The following is a 15,041-nucleotide window of genomic DNA, read 5'->3' on the forward strand; positions in this document are numbered from 1 at the left end:
TAGAAAGTATTCAACTGAAAAACATATATAAAGTGTCAAGAAAGACATTCTAAATAAAAATGAAAATGCGTCAACATGAAAACACCAAGGACAATATATATAAGGTTACCTGAAATTGGATGGTCAATAATGGACTAAGCTACCCCTCACAGACAGGCTGCAGGACAATCGTTTGGAAATGAACGGGGCCCCTGAATCTAGGGTAGACATACCCTGACAGGCAAAAATACAACCGGAAAACGGCACACCTGGGCACGGTGAATTTCACATAGATTTATTTTTTCATTTTTTTATCTCTTTTTTTATACAAAAGTATATATTCCAGTACAAACACTTTTTTCTAAACAACACAGAATGTACTTATCTTTTTTCAATTAATACACATTTTTTTACACTCTGTTAACCAATTATCAAAAAGTCATTCACAGTTGTCATATTTTTCATATTATTATTACAGTCAAAAACATTTCAACGATATCAATGACCAAATAATAATTATTTTTAAAACCATTGATCAAATTAATGATGTGCAGAGACTGGCGGCTTGTCGACAAACTACGCGCGTTTCGGCATAGGCCTTCATCAGGACTCCGTCACAGTGGTTACTAAATGGAAAATAGACAACAATATAGTCTAGAGTTAATATACCTGCTCGGTTAATTATAATGATTTGCTAAACTAACAGGTACCAAGTATTTTATTATAGGATTACCAACATTGGTGTATCATGTTTAACCAGTGCCCAAGGTATAAAAACAGTGCTCAGAAGTTGAAAGTGATGACCAATAGAATAACCAAAGAAGAGAGCCAAATATCCCAGTATGTGCTTTATAATAAGTCAGAGATATAAGACTTAATTCTATCCGACGTCAGGCATGCATGCTCTTAAGGGAGCTCTAGCTATCTATCTATATTAAGTAAGCATAGATAAGGTATAGCATCCTCTGTGCACCTCAACAAACCATATCCAGTTAATATTTGTGCCACAAGATTTAATTACATTAAAAATCTGTGTACCTAATGGGTGTTTACGATTTAAAACAGACCCAAGCAGTCTTTGGCAGATAATGTTTCTGCTGCTGCCGTGTATTTGCTGTGTAGACACCGAAAAAATCGATCTTTTAGTAAATTATTTTTTCTATTTATCTGTGGTGACTTGTTATTATACGAAGTGATGGCCACTTTGATTTTAATAGTACCTTTCAGATTTTAATTTCCTCTCAAAAATGGATAGCCCTCTGAATGTTCTTTCCTGTGTCGACCACGTCAGTTTATGGACGCCGATTCTTTAGGCCACTAATTAGGGTATTGTGAAGGAAATTTAGAGAGAAACACAAAAGAAGTTTATTTGTGTTCCATCATATTTGTGTTGACCCACTAAGCGTCTGAATACCGTATATTAAATCAAGGCATTAAAAAGTAAGGGCCATATGTAGAAAGCCTAATTGCACTCGCAAATCTGCGAATTTCAGCATTTGCGATCGCATTTAGGGCAGTGTGCTATGTAGCACACACAAACCCACATGCAAAATAAGGAATTGCAAAATTTGCGATCCCTTATTTGCAATTGCATTTAAGGAATCGCAAATTGCGATTCCTTAAATGCAATGTAGGAAGCACCCAAGTTGTGCGAATTGTGGCTTAAGGAATCGCAAAATACCACCAACTTCAGGTTGGGGTAATTTGCGATTTCTATGAAAAATGCACTTTTTGGCATTTTTCAAAGTGCCATGTGGGTCACATACATGCCCTTAGGGCATGTATGTGGGCCACATGTGCACACATGTTAATTTCAGGGGTGCAAAAGGGTGTCCTATTGACACCCTTGCAACCCTGAAATCACATTCTCAATTTGCGATTCTCTAATTGAGAATCGCAAATTGAGAATGTCTTCCAATTCATTCCTAAGGACCTTCTAGCCAAAGTCACCAAGAGACTCATAAACGTCCAGCCAACTGCCTTCATCGAAGAGAACTCCATCCTAGACGCCTCCAAGTCCGGATTCCTCAGCAACCACAGCACCGAGACCGCCCTCCTCGCTGCCAATGATGACATCTGCATTCTACTCAACCAGGGACAAACTGCGGCCCTCATCCTTCTAGACCTCTACGTAGAACTTCGACACATCTCATATCGCATGCTCACAACCAGACTTCATGACGCAGGGATACAAGGAGCCGCCCTCGACTGGATCCAATCATTTCTCTCTGGCAGAACCCGGAGGATCATACTCCCTCCCTTCCTCTCCAAACCCACCTATATCAACTGCAGAGTACCCCAAGGATCATCGCTCAGCCCCACGCTCGTCAACGTCTACATGGCCCCCCTCGCCGCTATCATCAGACAGCATGGGCTCGGCATTTTATCCTACGCCAACGACACCCAGCGCATCCTCTCACTCATGAGTAATCCCAAAGACACCAGGAAGGAATGAAGAACTTGGCAGCCTGGATGAAAGACAACTGTTTGAAGCTCAACTCAGAGAAGACCGAGGTTCTCATCCACAGACCATGCACCTCCACTTGGGACATCATCTGGTGCCCCTCTGCCCTCGGAAACCCACCCAAGCCTACAGAACACGCACGAAACCTCGGCATCATCCTCGACTCCTCCCTCTCCATGAACCGCCAGATCAATGCCGTCGCCTCCACTAGTTTCAAATGCCTGCGCATCCTCCGCAAGACCTTTAAATGGATCCCCCCTTCCCCGACTGCAGAAGGACCATCACCCACGTGCTCATAACCAGCAGACTGGACTACGGCAACACACTATATGCCGGAATCAACAGAACTCTTCTACACAAACTCCAAACCATCCAGATCGCCGCAGCCAGACTCGTCCTCGGGACACCGCGTCATGAACACTGACCCAAATCCTATGAGATCTCCACTGGCTCCCCGTCGAGAAGAGGGTAACCTTCAAACTCCTCACCCAAGCCTACAATTCCCTCAACAACATCGGACCCAAATACCTCAACGAGAGTGTATCCTTCCACGTACCCAAAAGGAACCTTTGCTCTGCCGACCTAGCCCTGGCAGAGGTCCCCCAGATCCGCAGAAACAGAATAGGCGGGAGAGCCTTCTCCTACATCGCAGCCAGGACCTGGAATGAGCTCCCGGTGAACATCAGACGCTCCTCGACCCTCCACACATTCAGGAAGGACCTCGAGACCTGGCTTTTCAACTGATCCGGAGCTGCCTTCCCCCCTCCCTAGCACCTTGAGACCCTCACAGGTGAGTTGCGCGCTTTACAAACCTCTGATTGATTGATTGATTGAATTTCGCAAAAATGTGGGTATAATGCAGTATGTGTTTGAGACAGTTATAAAATAATCTGAGAATGAAATTCCACATGGCCTATCAATTTTCAAAATGTACAGAACATCTTTCTTCACTTCTTTTTTCCATCCTGCCCCTTCCAAACAGATTCCAAGAATCTGCTTGGAAGGGACAGAGTGGACAAATGAAATTGTTTATAAATGTCGCAATCACATGCTATGGACAGTGTTAGGTCAATCCTAGAGGTTCGTACCACCAGTGCTTAATTTGTAAAATATTAAGTGGTGGGCCAAAGTTTTGCTCAGAAGCTAATGACCAGTGCTATTGAATGTCAGGCTGGCTAGTACCAAAGCTGCTAGTCATGCCTATTTAATCCACCACCAGACACTTCCTAGCATTTATCTTATTCTTTCAGGTTTTATTCAATCCCTGCTTTCTTTTTTGCTACTGTTTTTCCGTATTTCTCTTCCTACTTCATACCTCCTTGGGTGTTTTTCTCTCCCTTACTCTGGGTTAAAGTCTGATGAGGAAAAAATAGTCTAAATTCACAGCAATTGCTTGAGTAAGCTAAGTGCCTAAGGTAAAAACTGTTTCCTAGGTGGCATCATAACCTACAGGATCAGACATAGATAATTGAGATGTCGCCTCATTTATCGTGGCATTCTTCAACATCGTAGGCCTCCAGGGTGGTGTAAGATACTACTACTCCAGCGAATTCAACTAAACTTGGGAGTTCTGTTATATTCTTGTCCTACAGGACAGTTGCAGGGATCTAGATAACCGATTGATATTACCTAAAGGTATACCCCAAGAATTCCTTTTTATTCGGAGGTACCCATGGTATATAAGAAAACCAAAAACCGGGGTCTAAAGGTGATAACTGATGATTCACCTAACCACATCAAATTACCGACATGTTTTGACTATATTATGTGCCTGTACTTGTCTACCGTCTTCTCAGGGCTAGAGAACTCCCTGCCTTAAACAGTCATGCTAGGCACGCAAAAAGTACATATGCGAGGAATAAGTCTCTCATACCTGTGTGCTATACTTCAAATGTGAACCTGTAGGTAGGAACAAAAAGTAAGCTTCTGATATTAGTGCCAATCCTAATTCACATATATATTTTGTGAGAAGACGTGTATCCCATAACACCAATATTACAACTCTCAGCACACTCTCCCCATTCGTGGTCACTGCAATACTCTAAAAAGTTGTGTGGTTCTGGTGTGTGAGCGTAAACTGTAAGATAAAGACAGTGAAATTACATGCAAGTGCACTCGATACAATCAGTCATTCAATAGGGTGATTTACCCTATATTGGTATATATTAGGTCTTCATGGTTCAGCCTCAGGGACATCTCCCCTGTAGTCACACACTTAGTAGGAAAACGTGAATTAAAATGGTAATACACCAAACCTTTGGGTGTTTAAATACACCCTTAAGTATCAGTAGACAGGTGAGGTGGTTATAAACAAGGGAATCGATTCTCGAAACTAAACATTAAAAGAGGTACTGGTATGCTAAGGAAATAAGATTGCTACAGTCTTGAGTATGTAAAAAATCGTCAATTACAAGAGTCTTCATGAAGAATTTAGATGTTAATTGACATCAACAAACAAGTAGAAATCCTGCAAACGAACTATGACAACAGAATTTACTTGCTACCCATTATTGTAAGGTCACACCTCTGAATTACTTAATCAACGAGAAAGGATAAGATACGGAAATAGATGACGAGCGTTTGAGCACCAACCACTTATACTTCCAGGGCCGTCGCTAGGCATGGGCAGCTGCCCAGGGCCCCGCGTCTTTAATGCCTTGCACCAAAGCGCCACCTTTTGAAAGACACAAGAGTTACAAGGGCCAGAGGGCCCCTTCAACTGAATAATTTCAATTTTTAGCAGCTTCTGCTGCTGGCCCATCTCAATGGGCCTAATCGCTGCATCTGCAGGATAACCGCTTAAGACGGGGTACTTAAAGTGCCTTTAGGTGTGAAGGGAGCCCTGGGCCTGCCTGAATTAAAAGCAGGATATACTGCAGGGCTCACAAAAAAAGAATAATTTAGCATCACAAATGGCCACAGTTTACCCAGGATGAAGGGAAAGGGAGAAAAGCAGAGAACGTCATGGAGAGATGAATGAAAGGGGAAGATAAACAGAATAAGGTGAGAGGAGAGAGCAGAAGGTGAAAGTACAGCAGTGAGTCAAGAGATGCTCACAGAGGAGCAGAGTCAGCAACAAAGAGTAAGCGGCTGGAGGAAAGGGAGGTGGGACGTTAGGATAGGTGAATGTAATGGACAGAATCAGTGGGAAGAGGCTGGGAGAGAAATGAGGTGAAGGGCATAGCATGCAAAAGGGAAGGATGTAAGAGGGGCAGAATCCCATCCATGCAAAAGGTAGGAGGATTGGGGAGAATGGTGAGGTTAACAGGAGAGAGGTGGATGTATGGGAGGAGAACTGGCAAAAGCTGTGAAGATGAGCTCATTGATAGGAGAGGAGGATGTTAGAGGGAAAGAACGTGTGAGATGAGGCTATAGGCAGGGGATAGATAAAACATGAAGCAGAACATGGAGAAGAGGTAGATGTAAAGGGAGCAGAACCAGCAAAAAGATTGAGGCTGGTGGGAAAGATAAAATGTGAAAGGAAGTGCATGTATGGTAGCAGTAGATACAAGAGAGGCAGACTGATCAGGAGAACCTAGGCTGTGGCAAGAGGGAATGGTGAGAAGTGGATGTAAAAGAGCAGGACCATGAGAGCAGGTAAGAGGCTTGGGGGAGAGAGGCAGGAGAGAATTAGTTGTTAGAGAGGAAAAACTAGCAAGAGAAGATTAGAGGGTGGAGAGAGATGAGAGAGGATATGTGCAGCAGAGAGGATAAAGGTAGGTGTTAGATGAGCAGAATTAGTGAGGAAAGTGAGAAGGAGGGGTAGGGGTAGACATTAATTGAAATGTAGAGCATGGAAGGGAAAAGTGGATGTAAGAGAGGTAGAAACTGTGAAAAGATAAGATGCTGGGTTGAAAGGAAAGAGGTGGATGTAAAGGGGACAGATCAGCAAAAACAGTTACAAGGATGAAGGGAGAGATGAGAGCTGGAGAGAAGCACATGAAAAGGAGTTGGTAAGGGAAGCAGTACCAGCAGGAGTACTTAAGAGGACATTAAAGGGCAGAATCAATGAGATCAGGTAAAGTGTAGTAGAGCAAGCAGTAGAGAAGTGAATATAAGGGGAACAGAACAAGTAAGAGAAGGGACGAAGCTGGGGGAGAGATAGATGTAAGACGTAAAAATGCACCAGATAAGGTAAGGGTCTGGCGGAAAGATGTGAAAAAGAGTAGAGCATGATGGGAAGAGGTGGATTTAAGGGGGACAGAATCAATAATAAAAGATACGGTTTTTCAGGAGGATGAAAGGGGAGAGGTGGATGTAGATGAATAAATCGATGAACAAAGTTATGTCTTGGGGAGAGATGAGAGGTAAAGGGTAACATATGGACTATGGCTACTACGACAGCAACCAAAGAGGACAACAAGCAGGGAGATTCAATAGAGGTCCGAGGCGGTCTTTTTTAGGGAGAGGCCGGGGTCTACACAGACCCCGCTACTCAGGGACGAATATGAACCAATACCAGCAGCCGAACCCTCCACATCCTCAGCTTTATGTACAGACCAGGAGGCAGCAATATTGGAAACAATAAAGCCAGACAATACACCAGCTATTCCTATTTTTAATTTATCTAAACACAAATTATCATCAGAAGAAGTACGAGTTCTAAGTAAAGGGCTCTCTTTTGTTCCTAGCTCATTTGTCAATAGGTACAAAATTAACCAAGACATGTTCTCGTTTTTTCGTAAAGTGAGGCTCAAAAAATATTTTGACGGGATAACAGACAATGAAGAAGAGGCCAATCTATCAGGGTGTAAGCCTTCCTCTACTTTTACGCCCACACTCGAAATGCTAGGACCAGAAGTTAGCATTTTTGAAAAAAATGTGCTAAAAGAGTTGGAGAGAATATTAAAATACACCCCCAAGCCTCCACAAAATCTGAATATGTCAGAAAGAGAAGCCCTTAAACAGCTACAAGAAAATGTAGACATTACTATCAAACCGAGCGATAAAGCAGGTGGGATAGTAATCATGGATACTGACAATTACACCAACAAAATCCAAGCAATGCTTGATGTAGAAGAACACTACAAAAAAAACAACAGACGAGCTTTATCTGAGCTCACGAGACATATAGAACAGACAGTCAATAAAGCATTCGAAGAAGGCTTCATTTGCCAAAAAGAAATGTACTTCCTGATAAAAACCAATGCAGTAACACCAGCGATCTATGGGGTCCCTAAGACACACAAAAACATCTTAGATCCACCACTCAGACCTATAGTGGCTTCTATAAATTCCAACACTGAACCCCTCTCAAAATACTTAGATACTTTCTTATGCCCAATCACCACCACTTATGACTCCTACATTAAAGATACGGGTCACATTATTACCATCTTAGAACATGCCACCTTCAATGAGAACACACAATTTTTAGTTACATGCGATATAGAATCTCTCTATACCAACATCCCCCAGGACCGAGCAATGGAAGCAGTGGCAGCGCTCCTTGCTAGGACACCGGGACAGAGACCAGACACATTCATTATGGAATGCTTGGAAATTGTCCTCCATAATAATTTCTTAGAATTTAGAGAGAACCTATACCAGCAGATCAAAGGAGTCAGCATGGGGGCATCCTGTGCCCCCAGTATCGCTAATATATATATGGGCGAATTCAAACTAAAAAACATATTTAACGAATTAGCCCCATTCTACGAGAATGTCACTAGATGGCATTGTTTCATAGATGACATTTTCTTTATATGGACAGGAGCAGAAGAAATGTTAAAAGAATTTATGGGTTGGCTAAACCTAGCAGATCCACACTTGAAATTCTCCTGTAACTTTTCAGCCAAACAGGTTGAATTTCTGGATATCTGGATCCAAAACACAGAAGGAGAAATTACAGTCAGCCTATACCGCAAGCCCACCGCGAAGAACACCATCTTATAAGAACGGTAGCTATCATCCTCCGTGCCAAAAAGACTCTATTCCCTTCGGGGAATTTCTAAGAATAAAGAGAAATTGTACCATCATTAAAGACTTCATGATACATGCCAATAAGCTACAAGATCGCCTATTGGAACGAGGCTATCCCAAAAGATTGGTTCGCCAATCTCTCAAAAGAGCGAAATATTACAATAGGGATGCCCTCTTAAATCAAACAGCAAAAGTCCCAAATCAAAATCTGGTCTGTGTCCTGAATCATACCACCCTAAACAATAAAATCAGACAGATTATATACAAAAATTGGAAAATCCGAAACACCCACGATCATGAGACAGAACTGTGAAAACCCCTGATCGCATTCAGGAGGAACTCCAACCTTAGAGACAAATTAGTCCACAACAGGGCAAAACAAAAAGATAAATCACTCCAACGCACCATGGATGGAAAACCTTTACCAAAAGGGAACCACAAATGTGGTACCTGTCATGCCTGTGACCAAGTCATTTCGGGTAACTCTTGAACCTACAGAAACAAAAGTGGTCAGTTCAATGAAATGACAAATTGTAAAACCTCCAACGTAATTTACCTCATCTTATGTCCCTGTAGTTTGGGCTACATTGGAGAGACAGCCAGAGAATTTCGAGTGAGGTTCTCAGAGCATAAATCAGCGGTTAGAACTAGAAAAACCAATGCCCCCATGGTAACACATTACATTCAATATGGCCATACAGAAAAGGACATGCGTTGGTACATCCTCGAACGAGTACAGAGTATTCCAGGCAAAGACATGACTAAATACAGGAAACAACGAGAAACCTTCTGGATATACCACCTAGACACTGTACGTCATGGACACAATGAAGAAATATGTTGGATCATCACAGACTAGCGAAAACACCTCTGGTTGGCACCCTATAGTATGTCTAACCCATAGTGCCACCTGATTGATAGTAATTCTCTTTGAAAGCTGAGAACCTTTCATCCATCACTGTACAATATGACTATATATTTCCACTCTCATAAGACAAGCCACTCTAGTATCATCTCAGAATCTTTGGCCACTCTAGTAATCCCTCATGAATTGATTGTAGGACACTCTCATAGGGAGTGATTGATTGTCATACCTATCCATATAGCACATGCAGGATACTTCTCCTAATAATTTCATCAAACTGTGACCACACGCATGATGCCCTGCAACTATGACTACACGCATAACGCCCTGAATCGGTATAAGGTGGTCCTTAAACCTCACAATTTTCCCGATAGAGTGACAGAAGCAGCACTAATAGAATATTTATTTCGACCACCTCAGTGCTCAGCGACCAGCACATGTCAAACTCCGAGATACAATACTTTACATAATCTGTAGCGGACATCTATCGAAAAAATAACTTCATGACATCAGTTTCTCTTTTTAATTATTTTATCCACATAATTACATTTCACGATTTAACCCCAGTAACAATTAGAGATTTCAGTGAGGTTGCCACTACAGCTAGGGCGCGCCATATTAAAATATTCTAAAAACACACACTGTCGAGTCCTCTCTCAGTGTTGATTCACTAGGATCCAGCAAAGTCCCATCTCGATGTTTATGCAAAGTTACGAAGTATTCATACTCCCGGTATTGGCCACAGCTGCAAACAATTAAATCACACTGCCGCTATATAAACACACGCAGCACAGTTATCATATGTCAGTGGCAGTGACATCGGCCGGAGGCGCCCCCCAGAAGTCGAGCAAATCTCCAAATTAGAGGTAAGAGACTTCCCTTGGAGTTCCCTTTTTCACTTAGTTAACGAATCTGATCCTATTAGGCTATAGTGACTGTTACCGTCTGCCACGAGCTAACAAGCAGCCTCTGCTCTTTGCAATATGCCTGGCCAGTAGGGACTCGAGAACTGTGCAGTATCGACCTGCATAGAAAGGGACATGTTACATCAGCACTAAACAGTCGAAGATACATTAACCACTTGGCTGCTAAGGTACATCCCCCTCTTCCCATTGACTTTCCATTGAAATCAATGGAAACTCCATGACGAGTTACCCTTGTCATTAGCACTGAAGGGGTTAAAAGAAACAATGGAGGCTGGTATACACATAAGTGGCTTTTCGTCCGGGCTCTGTTTCCAATAGACCCGCGTTTCGCTTAGTAGGCGTATAACGTACCGAGCCAGTCGCTGACCAGAAAGAATCTTTTTTAGCATACTGTGCAGACATATGAAGATAGGCAACTTACACGGGGGTGAGACAAACCATCTTTGCAGCGCCAGGTAGTAAATAATAGGTGTAAGAATACTGCTTAACACCTTCTACACATATGTTTGGAGAGCCGTTTTTGTAAATAAATATAAGTCCGCAAACCATGAGAAGAGTCAGAAGTGTCAGAGAAAATGGTGACAATAATAGAAACTGCTCCAAATAAAATATACGGCTATAATTAGCACTAAAACAAAATCTGTTAGGTATGGGTTGTTCCACACCCACCAATAAAAATTAATTACACTAACATATCCAAATGTATAATTAATCAACTGACAGAGAATACCCTCCGAGTGGTAAGCATAGGGTCCATCTCGCTTGGCGTTTTCTGTCAATTTAAGCATAAAAGAGAAAATTATTACCCTGTACCTGAGACAGATCTTTGAACTCCCTCACTCTCTCATTACAGGTCTAACAGTCAATAGGGAGCCATTGATTGAAGCCATAGAAAGCGCTACAGGCATATATCTTAAACATTGATCCTTCGATGTGGACCCACAGCTCCTAGGTAATCATCCAGTTATGTATAGACTAAATTCCAATTGATATAACCAATATGCAAAATAACTCATTAGTCTCCCATGCGTCTGACTTGCAGGACTGCACACCTGATCATAGTATCAGAATATAAGCGCCCAGTAGCACCTCCTCTTCTCACGTGTCTATGAAGTCACTAGAAAGAAACAGGTATCAGTAATCTACTTAGAGAGAGTATACACTATACCACCCTGCATGTTATGCATGTATACACACGCAGTTGGCAGGCAGGGATCCAAATTCTCTTTCAGTCTTTTTATCTATGAACTGTTCGAACACTTTGGGATTCACAAGACTTTATTTCATTCTCTCACAAGCCTTTGTTTGTCTTTGGGCATTAAGGTATCTAGCTGTTTATTTAATTCCTCTCACCCGACTATTTCTTAGACCTCGGCACAGGTGAGCAACAAGCACGTTAAGTTCATCTAAATAGTCGAACCATGCGATGACTCATAGATGCTCAGTAACTAATGATGGTACATATGTTCCTATTACAGATAATGAGAACCCCTTGGTTTTAAGAGTATGTATGCACCTGTATGTTGTCCAGTCTCTTTTTGGCCCTGAAGAAGGTGAAGTACAATAATCATATCACCGAAACGTAAGTAGGCCGTACGCACCCAAGACCCTCATGCACAATTTAATTCAAACTTTGGAGAAAGAATGGAAAGGATCATAAAAGACCAATAACGCTTACAACAAAAAGAAAGACCTAAAGGCTACTGGTCTTAGCGACATCTTGAGGAGTCTATTAGAGGACATTTTTATCTGTTTTTCATTTTTTTCACTGTTGTGTATTATGTCAGCACCATTAGTATGAAAGATTGAGCATGTATGAATGTTGGTATGAGTGAAAACAACTGCTCTTGTATAGTGTTGGGGTCTTTTGTTTACATATGATTTAATCTTGCATTTTAACTGATTCGCACATATGTTACCATGTCACTGTATTGTAATTTTGATAAAACAATCACCAAAAAATGAAAAAAACGAAACTGTTATGAAAATGATAGAAAATAAATGATAGAAATAAAATATCAATACTAAGTCTAAGTGAATGTTTTCATGTTTCTTGTAGCATCTTGTATGTAACTCTGAAGTGACTTTAATGCTCATGTATAAAGAAATATAGGTCCTAATAGAGGTTCCCCCTTTTTACTGATGGTTTATTACTCCCCCCTCTAGACCTGACAATACTTTAGGGAGTCCCCTTTTTTCTTAGCTTAACATATGGACAATAGACATGGATATAAGTGATGCAGAACCAGCAGAAAAAATATGCAGAGTTGGGAGAGAAGCAATGGTGAGAGGTGGATGGAATACAGCAGAAACACCCAAAGATGATAAGAGGTTGGTTGAGGAAGACGGTAGACGGGAGGTGGAGGTGGACGTTAGAGGGACAGTACCACCAAGAGGTTAAAGGCTTAGTGAGAGATAAGTAAATCAGAAAAGTAGAGGTTGATGTAAAAGGGGCAGGACTAGCAAGAGAATGTGAGAGGCTGGCTGGAACGAAGATATGTAAAGAGTAGAAACAAGGTGGGGAAAGATAGATGTAAGAGGGGCAGACCCAATTAGAGATGGTAAAAGGCTAGGGAGAGATGACAGATGAAGATGAGAGCATGCAGGGATGGGGTAACTGTAAGAGGCGCTGAACTAGCTGTCTAATAGGCTGAGCAAGCGATGAGGTGAAAAGCATGGTAACCAGTGGCGGACGTTGACATTTGCAAGTGGTGAGGCGTACAATGATTGTCATACTTCACCATAGCTCGGGAGCACAGCGAGCGAGCCCAAACAACCTAAGGTGGGATTGGGGGGTTCTCCCCCGAGAAAATTTTGCGAATATAGTGGGAAAATGGTGCATGTTCAAGCAAATTTGAGAAAGCAGGAAGGTTAATAAAGCAATTGTGAAAGTGCAGTTATTACATTATTAAAGAGATGTCATATAACATAGGTAGCTGCTTATTCAGTATAACCACAGAGCTTCATAACAGACTTCGAGATACAATGCATTTCTGAGTACCTCACAGATGTTTTTTATTCAACAAAGAACTAAACAGGTCGCAAACTAGCACCATTCAACATGTTTAATTTTTGTATCTAAATTCAGCACGACTGTCTTTAAGCGCAGCAAATTTTTCAATTACTTGAATGTTAAAGTCAGCGATATTTTGAACTTGCTTGCTCTCTATAGAGAGCATTGCCAACGCATTGAGTCTTTCCTGAAGCATGGTGTTCCTCAGGACAGGCCGCTGGCAGTTGGCTGTCTAAATTTTCATCCTCATCTCTCACTTTGTTTATGCTTCCGACAAACTCAGCGGTATATCATTTCACAGAGACAGTATCTATGTCTTGTCCTTGTAACTGATTGTATAAAATCTCGACAGCTGACATTTTCTTTAGAAATAAAAACAGAAAGAACTGAAACTCTGTATCTTTTAGTGTTCTAGCAAAGCCTCGGGCTTCACTGTGAGTTTTGAAATCAAAGGCTTCATTGGCTTCTATGCAGTGTGGTGCATCCATTGGGGGCGTTGGGGCGTTGCCCCACTAGCCATGGATGACCGTCATGCTAACAATCAGGCAGGATTCATCCAAATAACAAAATTAATCTCGAGAAGTCTAATCTTCTGAGTGCACTTTCTGCGGCAACACAGAGAGCTTCGGGACAAGCCCGACATCGCGGGAGGTGTGGGGGCGGGGCTGCGGCAGTGATTGAAAGAGCAGGCAGCACAAACAGCACAGCCAGATGCAGTGTGCGCATGTCGATTTTTGGGCTAGGTATTTTTAGTACTGGCCCGCGCATGCCCACAAAGTACAGTACCTTCCCCCCTCCCTCCCCTATTGCGACTCAGAGTGCGTGGAACCCGGGCCACCAGGTCCGATTATGGGCAGGCAGTAACCCTGCTCTTAGCCAATCCTGGCACAGTGGCGCTGCTAATGCACACCGGGATTGGCTGAGAGCAGTCACTGCTCGCCAGGCAGCCTGCTGGATGGTGCCGCGCATGGGTGGTGGCATGCAAGCACTTGTATGGCCAATCACACTGTGGCTTATGCAAGCCATGCATTGGTGATTGGCCATTTCTATGCGCTGTCGGCACGTCACCACGCCTGGCGCGCTCTGCCACCCACACATGAGTAGTCAGTCACGAGACTAGAGTCGAGGTCTCGAGACCTCGTGTCGTGCCACCCGGTGTCGTGTGTGTCAGAGTCTTCTTCCATCTCTCTCTCTGTGTGTTAAACTTGTTGAGTCAGGGAGTTAGTGACTGCACTGCAGTTTATAACGTAAGTTTTTATTTTTAAGTTATTAACTACTGCACAGTCAGGTCTCAGTTCTGTTGTTTTATAATTGTTTCGAACATGGCGGCGGCGCTGGCGCATGAATCATGATGATCGTTTCTTCTTCATGCGTAGTCGGCAGTCACTGGCAGCGCGGCGGCTCTTATATAAAAAAAATTGCATTTGCTGCTGCTTTGCAAATACAGTCCGACGGTTTCCAGACCTAATTGCTCTACATCATGATGCGTGTCTGCACACTCTCACTCACAGTGCACTGGCACTGCTGCTTGTCTCCCCCTGGTCCGAGACCGAGAGATATTATACACCGTGGCGTGGCGTCACTGAAATGTGGCTTCAGAATCGCAGGTCTCAGAGTGAGTGTTTCCAAGGTGTGAAACACTCACTCCTGCGATTCCAAAGCCACATTTCACGCCACTGACGGTGTATGTACAACAGGCCTTTCTGCAACCAGGATTTTTTTGAAGAGCAAGGAAAAGAATAGTTCAAGGAAGGGTCCCAGCCCTTCGCCTAAAAACCTGTGGCATATCAATACGGTTTTTTTCTCTTATCGTAGCGTAGGAAAGAAAGTGAGAAAAATAACCAAAGAAAACAGGGCATAAATACACGTTTA

At 42.6% G+C, this 15,041-nt stretch overlaps 1 long non-coding RNA gene across 1 annotated transcript in view; it reads right to left on the reverse strand.

Annotated features, from left to right (window-relative positions):
• Window positions 1-253: 253 nt before the first annotated feature.
• Window positions 254-15,041, reverse strand: part of LOC144822880 (uncharacterized) — a 69,044-nt gene continuing 54,256 nt past the window's right edge. The window contains exon 3 of the long non-coding RNA XR_013608714.1: window positions 254-605. This is a non-coding gene — a long non-coding RNA (uncharacterized LOC144822880). The remainder of the gene's footprint in view (window positions 606-15,041) is intronic.

The sequence above is a fragment of the Lissotriton helveticus genome, chromosome 3_1, assembly GCF_964261635.1.
Source record: "Lissotriton helveticus chromosome 3_1, aLisHel1.1, whole genome shotgun sequence".
Lineage (NCBI taxonomy): Eukaryota > Metazoa > Chordata > Amphibia > Caudata > Salamandridae > Lissotriton > Lissotriton helveticus.